This window comes from Ochotona curzoniae, unplaced genomic scaffold, assembly GCF_017591425.1.
Source record: "Ochotona curzoniae isolate NIBS_2020 unplaced genomic scaffold, NIBS_Ocur_1.0 scaffold_2587, whole genome shotgun sequence".
Taxonomy (NCBI): Eukaryota; Metazoa; Chordata; class Mammalia; order Lagomorpha; family Ochotonidae; genus Ochotona; species Ochotona curzoniae.
This window is the reverse complement of record NW_024467096.1, coordinates 13,937,162-13,948,328: the sequence shown is the minus strand read 5'-3', so window position 1 is coordinate 13,948,328 and position 11,167 is coordinate 13,937,162. Positions and strand designations below refer to the sequence as shown.

The following is an 11,167-nucleotide window of genomic DNA, read 5'->3' as shown; positions in this document are numbered from 1 at the left end:
TGCCAGCGGCTGATGGAGTCCCCACCAGTAGATGGAAATGTTCTTTTTTTTTTTTTTTTAATAAGAAAACAAGCAAACACATAAGGAAAGTACTTCTGCTTTCCAATGGTAGCTATTATCAAGGTACTTTTTCTCTTGCCCTCTGTCCTGGTCACAGTTGCTCTCTTCCTCTTGTGCAGTGATGTCAGCTGCCTCTCTAGTCTCCGGGCTTGTGCTCCCTGCTCCTGCAAGCCCCTTTCCAGCATGATGCCTGAGAAATCAGCATACAACACAAAGATGCATGGCATGCCACTCCACATCATCTTTCAGCACATAAAGTCTAAAACCTTCCAAGCAGCTTCCCTTCAGAAACGCTCATAAATTTGTCTGCTTCCACTCATTCATTCACATATGCGTCAGGTAGCAAGCTAAGGGCTTGCCCAGAGAACATTCTCTTTGTCCTCCAGGTTACAGGTGAGGACAGGGAGGCTCAGAGAGGCTGTGAACCTTGCCCAAGAATGCATAGCTAGTAGGTCAGAGGGTCTGGAACCCTCTCTGCTTGGCACTCTCTAAAACAAGCAGCGGCAAGACCTCCAGGGTAGTGGGGGAAGGGTTAGGGAGCAGAAGAGGCTAAGAGCCCAGAGAGAGAAAGAGAGAGAGGGAAAAAAAAAAAGCCTTTGGAGGAAGGGGGCTGAGGATCTGTTAATGCAATCTTCTTTCTCCAGGTTGGGGTGGGGATGAATCACCACCTGGACTGGGAAGAGGAGCTCCGGCCCTGGGCTTGGCCTGTGTACCATGTTTGTTCAATGGATAGCTTTCCCTAACCTGCCTGGCTGAGCCCAGGTGCAAGAGAGGAACTGCCTCCCAGCTTAGCTGGAGCGCCTGACGGGGGTAGCAGTCTCCCTGTGCATAAATTCCAGGTCACCCCTTCTCATCCTACTTTGTTGTCTTTAAGAGTGTCCACTACGTGCCATGCCCGAGGTTGGCTCCAGAACCTATAAAACAGATTTGTTCTTTCCTATTCTTCCTAAGGGGAAGGTGAGTTTTCAGAGAGGTCAGTGACTTGCCCAAGGTCACAGCACGAGGTGGTGGCAGAGTTGGAATCACTAAGCCCCACAGGCAGAGTGCTGATGGAGGTAGCATTTTGGGGGTGTCCTTGGGGCCACGTGGCAACCCCCTCTGCTCCGCCCCGCCTTGACCATTGAAAAAGCAGGGATCTGTGTTACTGATTCCGCTGCACCTTTAACCCGAAAATCCGCTCACTAGCGACCTCCGGAGGGCCCGGCTGGTTTGGGGCGCGTGCACCCAGGGGACCCACCTAGTCTTAGAGACTGTATTTGCATAACGGAGACTGCTGGCTTCCTCCCCGCCCCTCTGGCGCGCTCTTCTTCCCTCCTTCCTCGGTCCCTTGCACGCCACATCCCCTGTCGCCCTCTCCCTCCCAGTGGACCCCTCCTCCCAGGGACTCCCTCGTGGAGCTCCCAGCGCTCCGGAGCTGTACAGCCTGAGCCGAGCGGGGATTGTGGAGGCGCCGGGGGGGAGTCCTAGGCTGGGCTGGGCTGGGGAAGGAGCCCGGGGCACTGCCCGGCGCTAACAAAGGGAGCCGGCTGCCGGCCGGCGTGGGCGCGGAGCGGGCTGCAGACATCGGGCGGGCGGAGCAGCCGCAGCCTGCGCGGTCCCAAGCGCAGCCAGTGAGTAGGGGGTACTGTGGGCGGCAGCGCGGCGTGGGCCCCCCAGAGAGGACTGGTGCTAAGGGACTCAGGAGGAGCGCGGGGCGACTGGGCCTGGGGCGCGCCTGGGGCGCGGGGATCCGATCTGTCTATAGCACCTCTGGAGCCGAGTTCCCAGTGTCGCCGGCCCCCTTAGGGCCAAGGGTGTCTTTATTTCTGTCCAGGCCGGGTCTATATGTGTGGGGGGAGGGCTGCCTTGGTTTCTGTAGCCTAAAGACCCACAACAAACCCACGTGCACGGGGCCCTCGGGAACCTTGCTTTCTCCAGGACACGGCCAGTTTGGGTGGGGGGCGGGACGCCTCGCAGGGTCTGGCTTCTTTCAGATCTTAACCGCTGCGTCTGCAGGTAGATAAACTGAGGCCGGTCAAGGGGGTGGGGAAAGGAGCACAGGCACCATAACAAACACACGTGCACCCTGCCCTGAGATCTGGGCGCGCCGCAAGCCTTGTCCAGCCGTCCTTTGCGGCCGGGCCATTGTCTGTGCAACGGGGAAGCCAGCGGCGTTGCTGGCATCTCTTGCTAGAGGAGCGCGAGGAGGACGTTCCAAATGGTACCACTGGGGCATCCGACTCAACAGCCACACTTCAAAGGGGCAAAGCGAAACAAGAACGCAGTTACAAAAAAGGTTGCCCAAGCGGGGAGAGTGTGTCCTCGACCGTGGCGCTTTCCTCGGCGGGAGGTGGATCAACTCCTCGCCTCTACCTCTAGAAGGATTGCTAGAGGTGTGCGTGAACTTGAAGGGTCTCTGTCCCCAGCCCCCAGCCCTCAAAGGAGCGTGCCCGGCACACCATTGTCCCTGCACTCTGGCCACTGCTTGAGCTGGGAGATGGAGAGCGCCTCCCCAGCCTGCAGGAGGAACAGCGCCCAGTGCGGTCTTGGGTGTCGCCTGCGCCTAGCCGGGTAGGTCTGTGTGCCTGGACAGCTGGTGTCACTGGCCTCTTATGTTGTTCTGCGTTTTTACAGCAGGGCCGCCTAAGGCTCCTTTTTAGATGTGTGTGTGTGCGCGCGGGGCTGGGGGAAGGGGTGTCCTCGTTTCAGTTCTAAATTTATTTGGGGGGAAATTCCTAGGTTTGCAAACAGAAGTCTTTGTTTTGCCTTCCCCCCCCCCCCCCCTTTGCTTACGTCTGCTTAGCAGAACTGGGTTGGCAGCGTTAGGAGGTAGCAGCGAACGGATCGGCCTCTGGGGCAGAGGTGCCGGGCAGGAATCTGGCGGCAGGGCTGCGGCAGGACCTTGAGTGTGCAGTGCTGGAGGCCGGAGCCGAGGTGTCCTCAGCGAGTAGGGCAGCAGAGGAACCTGCCCCTGTGGGGAGCTGGCCAGCTTCCAGCTCCGCACGACTCTGAAAGAGAGCATCTGGCAGAACTTTCTGCTTTCCCAGGCAGCAAGACGAGGCCTGAGAGTCCAGCCCCTTGTCCAAGTTTAAAACTGGGTGAAATCAGCAAAGCGGGACTAGATTTGAGTGTGTGTCTTCCACATTTCCAACCCTTGGGAGCAAAACCGGGGTGGTGCGGTTGATTTAAAAAGGAAGTGGCTTTAGGCGAAATAGAATTAAACAAAGAAAGCAATTCATGTTGCGGACTGCTCCCTTCGACGGTCCCTTTCAAGAGTTCTTTATTCAGTTGAGAAAAGATAGATTTAGCAATTCCTTGCTCTCCTCCTAGCCTTTCAGGAGCTTAAGTTATTTTTTCTCTCCCGACTGTTTTTTTTCCCTTCAAATTGAAAGAGGGACAATTCTGGACACTTCGATGTTTTGCCTCTCATCCTGGTGCCAGGAGGCCTTTGTTTGGGCAAAAGCATGGGCTGTTGACATCAGTCGACTGGGGAAAGTGTCTCTTAGAGAGTGACTCCTGAGCCACTCGTGGGAGAACAAAGACTTGTTTTCGTTGATTTCACTTAATTAATTTCTTGGTGAGAGTCCCACGGAAGTAACTAATTATTTTTGGATTTGGCAGAGGAAAAGTTAGACAACCAAAAAAAAAAAAAAATCTCTCTGAGGCTAAGGGGAGGGAGAGTTCCCCCCAAGTTAAAGTGTTGTCTTCTCTCCTGTGCCTGTGTTATCTTAGAGTTGCACTTGTTTCTTTCTTGCTAGTTCCAAGATGTTTCACTCTTGTAGTTCCACTTGGCACTGAAGTGTAGCTTTTTTTTCTTTTTCTTTTTTTCAACCAGGATGCCAACCCAGTAAAGAACTTCAGGAATCTTGTGGCTGGATTCTGGTCCCTTTTGTTTTCCAGGTGTGAACACACAAAACTTACTTTCCTGAAGACACCCAACAATATATGCTTTACTCATAGAGGTTCTTTTTGTGTAAAAGGGCAGTGACTTCATTCAACAAGTCATTTTTGGCATCCCAGAGTAAAGTCAGAGTTGTGATGGTTGTTATGACAACACTCCCTTAGGTTGGAGGCTGAGTTCCTTACAGATTTGCATGGGTTTGGTTATTAAACAAAGCCAGGGATCCCAGCGGGAGATGTGGTGAAGGGGCTTACAGTTCATCAGTGAGTTCACTTTCTGGGGCGTTCACCAAGTGGTTTGCTTTACTTTTGAACTGAACTCTCATATTCTGGGTCTGGTGTTTCTGCAGTCAGCTCCTTTGCTTGTCATGGTGAGGCAGATAATGGCAATGAGACGTCAGAACAGAGAGGCTCCACTTGCCTGTGCATGCTGCTTCACCTCATGGGATCCCATTTTGTGCTTTGTGCAGAGCACCTGCCCAGCCTTTGCACAGCTGTTCTTCTAATGGGGTGGGCGAAGCTTAGGCCTTGAGGCAGGAGGGCACTTGAAACCTCTTCTCTTCTGTGTGATATCTAAACTGGCAGACTGCTTCCCATCGTACAATGCGGGAAGAATAATGCCTTTGAAACTCATGGAATAAGTCATATTACACATGCTTGTAACTGGCCGCACTTTGGTCAGACGGAGTACTCCTCAGCTTTGAAGGTAGTGGGAGTGGGAGTAGGCAGTCTGCCTATGGGTTCAGAAACCTGCATCTCATATCTGCATGTCTGGGCTCAACATCTTCCTTTGGTTCTTAACTCCACCTAAGGCTCACCTGGGAGGTAGTTGTAATGGCTCAAGTAACTAACTTCACTTATCATCCACTTGAAAGATCTGGATTGCATTGCTACCTGTTCGGTCCAGTGCTGGCCGTCATAAGCATTTGGGAGTGTTTTCTGTCTTTCTGAAATAAAAAAAAAAAAGTGGTGAATGATGGTGAGAGAGCAACTTCATAGTGTATGTTCAAGTGCTGGGATAAGGAAGCCTGGCCAGACACAGAGGGATGGGGAAGGATGGGAGTGCCTGTCTCAGTGTATGGAGGGGCTCTGAGTGGTTGGGAAGCTGTGCGACTATGGGGTAATAGATCCAGTAAAAGACAAATGAGAAGCAAAAGCTGAACTCTCACTGCTCGGTGAGTACCAGCTTGAGCCCTTCCATAATTACTGACAAGCAGGAGGTTGGGGGTTCTAGAGCTTCAGCCTGGGGTTACACAAAACTAGGAGATGCTTTCTGTGCCCTGAGGCATTGAGTGCTTTGCAAGGAGTCCTGGCCCAGCTGTGCCACCCTTGCTGAGTACACTTCTAGATCTCCCTTAGAGACTAAGTGTCCTTATGGACCCATAGAGAATCACCTGGGTGACCTCTTGGGGCTTCTGTCTCTTCCTGGGTGAAGGCAAGAACAGGTGTTAATTGAGAGAGAAAGAGATGTCTAAGAGAAAGTGGTTCTCCATGAGTGTGAGGATGTGGCTGTTCTGTAAAATGGCAAGAATAATAAATTGAGAAAGCATCTGGAACAATAGAGACCCGAGGAGTTGGAAAGGTGGTCATTGTGAACAAAATAGTGAGGATTTTTTTTTTTTGGTTACCCACAATCATACTTCAATAGCATTCTGAGGCCTATAGATGCACTTTTTATAGGCTTATGTGGAACTGTAACATATCAAGCAATAGAGTTGCATGTGATTAAACTAGTGTGGTGATGCTTTAAGTCATGACTAGAAGGATGAGGTTAGCCTTATGAATCAAGGGTGTGATTTAAATTTTATTGTTCTAATGATTAAAACAAAGCATGCTCCTCTTCACTTTAAAAATATGGAGAAATACAACAGTAATTCCATTTCCCAAAGACAATCACTGTTGAAACTTGGCTCTTTTCCTTCTGGTCATTTTATTTTTATATATTTTTATGGATTTGCTTCCTCTAGATGATAGAGAACATACAGTATTTGCAGCCTGGCTCTTGCCTTTCAACTTCACGTCCTCATATATGAGTTTCATGGTTTACATGCACATTAAAGCTGCAGCCTTTCACTTGTCACCCATGTCAGCCACTCAACATCCCCAGGGTCTTGAGGTTGTGTGGGATCTGACCTTTCCCATTTCAGAGAAGGTTCGAGAAGTGCTGTGAGAGGATAGGCTCTGCCGTTCCTACCTCTGCCTCCAGCATTGGAATCCCCATCCTGGATTTTTTTTAGCAGCAAAGTTACTGGCTACACTGTGGTGGGAAATGAGCCCTTCTGTTCTAGTCCAGTCATATGACCTCCAGAAGCTTCTTGGATAAAACCTTAGTTTTCCATTTCCACTGGGTTAAATGAGAAACTCTGGGATTGTTTTTAAGTTCATTCGTCATATATTGAAATGCCTACTCTAAACCAAAGACAACTTAAAAGAGTTCAACTTTATGGAAGCTCACAGCCCGCAAGAAGGGCAGGGCTAATACGAGACGAGCTCAGGATGCTGTGCGACCATGAGGCAGATGTTCATGGGACTGAGCAGTGGGAAGGTTTCCTGCACTATGGCCGCTGTTGAGTGGAAAAACTCTTCCTGACGCTTCTCTCTGGTGTTTGACATTGTGATGAGTGTGCTTGTGAATGAATCTATTCGTTTTCCAATTTCCATGAGATAGGGTCTGCAAGATGGACTTACCATTTAAAACACTTCCAACAGTTAGCCCAATTATATAAACTCTTCAAGTCTGACTGTGTTGTGGGAGTGGTAGAAATTAAGAGCGCAGTGACTCAGGGTTTGAGTTCTTACTGATCATGAACTAGGCCATGCTTGTTTACTAAGCGTCAGTTTTCTTGCCTGTAGGGTGAGGGGCCCACAGAACTGTCATGTTAGAGGGAAGCTGCAAGCATTGGATGAAGTCACAGGTAAAAAGGTCAATCGGAAGCTCTCCTCTACTGATGGCTTTGATGTTACGACTGGAGTTCTGCAGAGCCTTTTAGCCTAGATGGTTTTTCTAACAATGGTAACAGAGCATTGTGTGGTTTGCCGTGGAGAGAGAAGAGCAAGTTAATTGAAATGGAGCCTCCTACCAGGTGACAAATTGAGAGCAAAATCATTGCTCTATGTGTGTGTGTGTATGTTTTAAAAGCTGTTGATTATGGAAGAGTCCAAACAAACAAAATAGAAAGAAAAGTGCTGTGAACCCCATATCATACTATTTCACTTCAACTGTTATCAAAATCTGTGGCTGGTCTATAACCCATTCTCAACCCAGATGGCTTTGAAGCTAATCCCAGCCTAGCCATAAATGCTTCAGCAGGTCTCCTGATGCATATTTGAGGCATGGAGTTGTGCTGGCTCAGAGCCTGTCTCTGCTGTTGCTGTGGGGCTGTGGGAGTGTGTATATAGAATCGAGAGAGACACACAGAGAGAGAGAAACAGAACTTTTCAAGTTTTACTGCTTGAGGAATGCAGCCCTGTTGCAGTCAGGGATACAGAGTGGAAGGGCCACTGAATTTGGAGGCAGGAGCCTGATTTTGAAAAAGGGGCCCCACCCATCTCCAGTTGTATGCTTTTGCCAAGTCCCATTGCATTTCTTAAAGCCCAAAATTTGATGAGTACTGAATGAGGTCATGGATGCAGCAGCCCAAGTGGCTGACGATTAGTTGGACTTCAGACATGAGCCCAGCGTTCCCTCCCTGGGCAGCAGTTGTTACACAGGACTAAGGTCCCGGATTGACAGCCCAGCTTCCTCACAGCGCATGCTGGAAGTGTTGCTATCACCTCTGGGGCTGAGATGAGTACTAGGCAAACAGAGCACCCTGGGCCTGCACATCCCCTTTCTGCTCTCTCTCACTGGTGAGTCCCTCCCCTCTGATGACTGGGTAGGGGTGAGGGGCTCCAGAGAAGGTGCTGGTCCTACCAGCTGTGCCTTGAGTGGCAGGTGTGCTTTGTGGCAGTTTTCTTCAGTGGGAAAAGATGGGCTTCCCTTTTCAATTCTGATGGATCGTGAGCTGTTTTAACTCACTGGCATAACAAAGATGGAATTTCTGCCTCAAATAAAGGAGGAAAGATGATGTGATGTAGTATTCAAAGCAAAACCATCTCCTTAATTTATCATGGCTGTCATAAATTCAGGGCCAGGACTATGATGTGACATATGGCTGCTACTGGCTAGCTCTATGGTCCTAGACTATAGATGCCAACCCAAGTTGGCGTGGCATGTCCTGGGCTCAATCTAGAACATACCCCAACCCCTTCTAGCTCTGATATCATTGAAAGACATTTGTAAAAATGGAAGGATATTTAAAAAAAAAAGGCAGAATTTTCTTGTAGGATACTCACACAAGGTAGGCCATTAATCCCTCTCTGTAGTCTTTCCATCCTACTCTCTCTGAAGCCACTGTTAATTTATAGGTTAGTGTGAGTCCTCCAAGTCCTCTTTGCCTGTATTTATATATGCATTTGTGGTTATTTACAAATAGGTTTTTACAATTCAGTAAATGGATTACATTATACTTGCCACTTTACAATCTTGCTTCTTTTCTCTTATTATATGGATTAGAAGCATTTCTGTGTTAGTGTATACTGATTATTTTATTTTATTTTTATTTGGAAGGTAGATTTTTACAGAGATAGAGAGAGAAGGTCTTTCATCCTACCGAAAGGCTGCAACAGCCAGAGCTGAGCTGAGCAAACGCCAGAAGCCAGGAACGTCTGGGTCTACCACACGGGTACTGGTTCCCAAGGCTTTAGGCCATCCTCCACGCTTACCCAGGCCACAAGCAGGGAGCTGGATGGGAAGTGGAGCAGCTGGCACATGAACCAGCACCTATATGTGATGCCACCATCACAGGGTAGATGATTAGCCTGATGTACCGCCACACTACCTCCACTGATTCTTTTTCATGCCTGCATTGCCTTCTCCATTTTGATTGTGTTTTCTTAACCTATCTTCTATTGTTAGATAATCATGTATTCTCATAATAATGTGTGTTGAGATGTGAAACGTGTGCAAAGATGACAGCAAGTGTCAGCAGGTTAAACAGTGACTGTATCTACCTCCTTGAAGAGTGACAAGAGAATGGGTGCAGAGACACTGAAGACCATGCTGTGGAAAACTGGATGGCAGAGTTCCTGGGAAGCTACTAACAGGTTGGCTGTTGGTAGGAAAGGTTATTTTTGGAGATAGCTTGCCTGATTGTGTGTCCTCAGCCACCAGCGCAAAAACTGAGCTGCGTCATCACCTTCTCTTGCCTCTCCCCACAACCCAGGGCTGTCTGAGTTTGTTATTTTGTTCCCAGAGTCATAACTGGAGAATCTGAGGGAGGACTGGCAGTAACTGATAGGGAGGGAGAAGAGTGCGAGGGAAGAAGGGAAGGGCTGCTTGCTCTCTAGCTTTGGAAGAGCGACTGGGACAGTTCTGCTGGCAGTCTGGTTGTCCAGACTCATCTGGAGGGGACTGCTTCCTGGTTCAAATAAGGCAGCCCCAGGAGGTGGGCCCTTGGGTGACCAGAGATTAGCACAACCTGCTGCGGAGGCATTAGATATGGGTGAAGGACTAGAGTCACATCAAATGGCTGCTGGGGAGAGAGCTGGGGTGAGGGGGAGCTGGGGCGAGAGTCACCAGTAAGCAGATAAAGGACATACCTAACAGATGAACCACCTGCAGCCATGGAGCCAGCTGCTGAAAGGTAGTGAAGTACCCATCATTGCATGTAGCCAAGCAAAAGTTGGAAGTGAACTTGTCCATTATCAGAGGACTCCCCCAGGGTAGGGGGTTCATAAAAGCACACACTGAGGCTCCATCCTGCAATTTAAGAGTCAGTGAGTATGTGACCTGAAGCAAATGGATATAAATTAGGACTGGGGGCTTAAGGGTAGGGATGGGTCATGGGGAACAATTTTCACCTGCTGCAAGAAGGTGGAATAAAAGTAAAGTCTTCAGAGGAGTTTTCAACGTTTTTTCCTTTGAATCTTGGCAACCCTTCCCCTGAGCTGTCCTTGGCTTCAGCTCTGCTTGACCTTACATTCATGAATTATTTCCACAGGAATAAATATATCACATACACTTCAGATGACCAGGAAGTCTGGCAACTGGAAAAGAACTACATGTCCCAAGAGGTGGACTGTAAATTTGTTTCATTACAGTTTTTCTAATTCTGCTTCCATGTCATGGTTTGTGGAGTTTCAGGCCAAGGCGTCAGGCAGCCTTAACTTCTGGAACATTCTACCTTTGACTAACTGTTTAAGTTTCCCTGGAGTAGAATTGAGAGTGCCCAGCCCTGTCCCTTTGTGTCCTGTAGGTGAAAGAAGTGCCTTTTGACTTAAGCCTTAGCTAGGTTTGGTAAAGCAAGCATGGCAGAGTTTGCAATCTAATGTGCCACCTTGTGTGTTCCTTCAGAGCAACCCTTGGTGTCTCATCACCTCCATTTTGCAGATGAGAAAACTAAGCTTCAGGACTGACTAGAGGGTCCCCAGGGGTCTCACTGCTGCTGAGGGCGAAGCTAGGTGTTGGGTGTAGTCTGTTAGCCTCTTTTCTTGCATCTTGCTGCAGGATTTCCCAATGCTGCACAGTGGAGGGGGTGCTGAGAAAGGCTTAGTTCTGTGGCTAACTGAGGCCCAGCTGAATAATTCTTGCAGATCCTGATGGAAGCTTTTTATTATCCCCCTAAGGACATATGATGGAGCTTATGGGACAGTCATGTGCGGATAGCATGACTTTCTAATCCCTTGTCCCCGTGCTCATTTCCCTTTTGAGTAGAGTTGTTTGCGTCAGCAGTCTGTTTGCAGATTTTCCCCTTTGGCCCTTAAAGCTGTGATATTCATGCTTGTTATCGAGTTATGACAGATGCCAAACACACCATTAGTGAATAAGGTTCGGGTTGATGGGTACCATAGCTTGTCTCCCTTAAGTGCCTTTAAACTTATAATTGCAACTCAATATAAGTATTGTTAAGGGCTTATCTTGCAGCTGTGCTTAAACAATTTCTTCTTTGATCTAGTGTATTCAACATTAACTTGTTCATTAAATATTTATCGAGTGTTTATTATATGCTAAGTATTGGAAGTGCCTGCAAAAGAACACACCTCGTGGATGTGCATACATGTGTATTCAGTGTAACTGGCAGGGCCTTGGAAGTTCATTTGTAGACATACTCTTCATGTCACCTCTCTTCCTTTATTTTTAAACTCCTTGCTTTGTTCATTCATTCAACAAGCCTTGAATGCCTGCTGG

General features: G+C 48.6%; 1 protein-coding gene across 4 annotated transcripts in view; it reads left to right on the top strand.

Moving 5' to 3' along the window:
• Window positions 1–1,364: 1,364 nt before the first annotated feature.
• Window positions 1,365–11,167, top strand: part of ST6GAL1 (ST6 beta-galactoside alpha-2,6-sialyltransferase 1) — a 115,714-nt gene continuing 105,911 nt past the window's right edge. For 3 of the 4 annotated variants that reach the window (XM_041003091.1, XM_041003087.1, XM_041003090.1), the window contains exon 1: window positions 1,365–1,670. The gene's annotated coding sequence lies outside the window, so the exon portion shown is untranslated. Of the gene's footprint in view, window positions 1,671–1,705; window positions 2,611–11,167 lie in introns of those variants that run through there. The other variant, XM_041003089.1, reaches the window with a different exon arrangement.